Genomic DNA, 3,190 nt, shown 5'->3' on the forward strand with positions numbered 1-3,190 from the left:
AAACCCCTCCCCTAGCGGACTGGGGAAGAGAAGTTTCTTTAACACACTCCCTCACTGGGTTATGTGCTTTTACCAGCACCAAACCTGGCACTTGATGGGTACTCAAGTAAACATTCATTTTAATCTTCTTCCTAGGCAGCCGTATGTAGAGCACTGAAATATACTTCTGTGAGTATCCTAATATTTTAAAGATTTCTTCCTTCTAATAACTTACAGAAACAAACAGGACAAATAAAAGCCATCCAGTCATAGTGACAGAGACAGGAGACAGCCACGAGTCCTTGGTGAAAGCCTAAAACAGCCTGAACTGAAAAACCGGACTGCTGGTCCCGAATGAAGCCCGCCCTTTCCCAACTGATTCTTTCTGAATAATGCCCACCTGCTCACTGGGAGGGTAGTTGGAGTCTGAGGAAGTTCATGCCATTTGCAGGGGGAAGGAGCCTGGCCTCTCTTGTTCCTGGGTGGTGACCTGAGATTCAATCTGTGAGGCGGGAAATCTGCTAGCAGGACTCTCGCTTTGCTGAGAGTTATTTTTCCTTTTCGCCCAGTAAATCCCATTTCCCTCACCCTTTTATGTGTCTGCAAGCCTAATCTTTCCTGGTCACATGACAGGAGCCCAGGGTTAGCCGAACTAAGGAGAAAGTTCTGCAACAACAGTATCTCAGGATCTCCCTGAAACTTTCCTGGCATTTTTTTCTGATGGAAGGAAAGTAAGAAATAGGAAAGATGTTTAAGGAAGCACCCATCCCTGTAGTAAATGATACCAAATAAGACAGAATGTGCAGCCAGAGTGATAGTCACCTTTTTAATGTAACCAACTCGTATTCTGCGAAATTCCTGTTTATTTTTTTTTTCCAAGTCCGACAGATAATGTGCCAATGTCTAATGAGGTTCGAGGGTGGCACATCTCACACATACATGTGAACATCCAATCATGATGTTCATGAACTATACAGGCATCTCCAAATTCCTCTTGACTTAACTAAACCTACTGCAAAGTTGATTTAACCTCTGATAAACTGAAATGCTGCCTTATGATACAGCACTTTTTAAAATTTTCTCTCAAATCTCAAACGCTTTAAGACAAATCCACTTCTTTCTTTCATCTTAGGGTAATAAAATCATTATTCAAACACTGCAAAAGCATGAATTTCATTTCCTTGCCCCTACCTTTACTGGGATATTTTACCAATTAATATTTACTATACAGAGTGGGCCTGTCTTAACATTGCACTCCAGAAAGCCTTTTACTAAACTATTTTCTTAAGAGCACAACATCTTGCCATAAAGATAACTCCCAAGATCTTTCTTCATAACCTCTATTAGAATGTAAATCACAATAGCAAATATGCACTGACACAAATACCCTGTAGGTTAAGTTGCTTACACCTGACTAGGAGTTGCCATAAAATCCTGATCAAGTTTGTCAGATTTGACATAGGATTCTAAGGCTTAATAGGCAATATTTTTAATATCTCCCTGGAACTCCCAAAGCTATATCTGAGACAATGATAAAAATCCATGAAATTAATTTCATCCTCAAAATCAAAGCAGCTGCGTTAATAATTAACTTAATACATTTCAAAGCTATCTCAATTGTGACTACAAATCTAGCACAGATTGAGATCAAACCTGGAACACAATTCAATTTTCCAGCCTATGACCTAAATGCTGATGAAGAGTGAAACTGCTGACCCAAAAATACCTATTACATTAACCATCATTCACATCATCATCACCACCATCCTGTCCTTTGCACAAGTAGACATCTACTGACTCACTTTTTAGAAGCCTTTGTCCTTGAAATATTTTGTCTATTAGAATGTTGAATTTGATCCATAAATTTTTACTCAATTTTAATTCCCATCAACATTTTCAAGGACACTAGCCAAGATTAAATGAGCAGTCTATGGCCAAGAACTAAAACAGAGTTAACTGTTTGACCAGGATATCAAACCCTTTACCTTGATCCAATAAGCATCTACAGAGTTATGGTGAATCACACTGATACGGTTTAAATCTGTGTCCTGACCCCAATCTCAGGTTGAAATGTAATCCCCAATGCTGAAGGTGGGGCCTGGTGGGAGGTGACTGGATCATGAGGGCAGTTTCTCAAGGTTCAACACCATCCCCCTTGGTGCTATCATAGCAATAGTGAGTTCTCATGAGATCTGGTTGTTTAAAAGTGTGTGGCACCTTCCCCCTCTCTCTCTTGCTCCTACTCTGGCCACGTAAGATGTGCCTGCTTCCCCTTTGCCTCCTGCCATGATTTTAAGTTTCCTGAGGCCTCCTCAGAAGCAGAAGCTGCTATGCTTCCTGTACAACCTACAGAATCATGAGCCAATTAAAACTCTTTTCTTTACAAATTATGCAGTCTCAGGTATTTCTTTATAGCAATGGAGAATGAACTAATACAGAAAATTGGTCCTGAGAAGTGGGACACTGATATAAAGATATCTGAAAATGTGGAAGCAGCTTTGGAACTGGGTAATGGGCAAAAGTTGGAAGAGTTTGGAGGCTCGGAAGAAGACAGAAAGAGGGAAAATTTGGAACTTCCTAGAGACTTATTGAATAGTTGTAGCCAAAATGCTAATAATGATGTGGACAGAGAAGGCCAGGCTGATGAGGTCTCAGATGGAGATGAGGAACTTATTGGGATCTGGAGCAAAGATCACTTTTGTTGTTCTTTAGCAAAGAACTTGGAGGCATTGTGCCCCAACTCTAAGGATCTGTGGAACTTTGAACTTGAGAGTGATTATTTAGGGTATCTGACAGAAGAAATTTCTAAGCAGCAAAGTGTTTAAAATGTAGTCTGGCTGCTTCTAACAGCCTATTCTCATATGTATGAACAAAGAAATGGCCTGAAACTGGAACTTATATTTAAAAGGGAAGGAGGGCATAAAAGTTTGGAAAATCTGCAGCCTGGCCATGTGGTAGAAAAGAAAAACCCGTTTTCAGGGGAAGAATTCAAGCTGGCTGCCGAAATTTACATAACTAAAAGGAAGGCAAAGTGCTGATAACCAAAACAATGGGGAAAAGGCTTTGAAGGCATTTCAGAGATCTTTGAGGCAGCCCCTCCCATCACAGACCCAGAGGCCTAGGAGGGAAGAATGGTTTCCTGGAACAGACCCAGGGCCCCACTGTCCCAGGCAGCCTCCAGACACTGCTTCCTACATCCCAGCTTCTTACC

The 3,190-nt window shown here is 41.0% G+C and overlaps 1 non-coding gene across 1 annotated transcript; it reads right to left on the bottom strand.

Moving 5' to 3' along the window:
* Positions 1 to 857: 857 nt before the first annotated feature.
* LOC120366708 (small nucleolar RNA U13) lies at positions 858 to 960 on the bottom strand. Its single transcript, XR_005581286.1, has one exon. It is a non-coding gene; the product is annotated as a small nucleolar RNA U13 (small nucleolar RNA).
* Between the last annotated feature and the right edge of the window lie 2,230 nt (positions 961 to 3,190).

Source organism: Saimiri boliviensis, chromosome X (genome assembly GCF_048565385.1).
Source record: "Saimiri boliviensis isolate mSaiBol1 chromosome X, mSaiBol1.pri, whole genome shotgun sequence".
NCBI lineage: Eukaryota > Metazoa > Chordata > Mammalia > Primates > Cebidae > Saimiri > Saimiri boliviensis.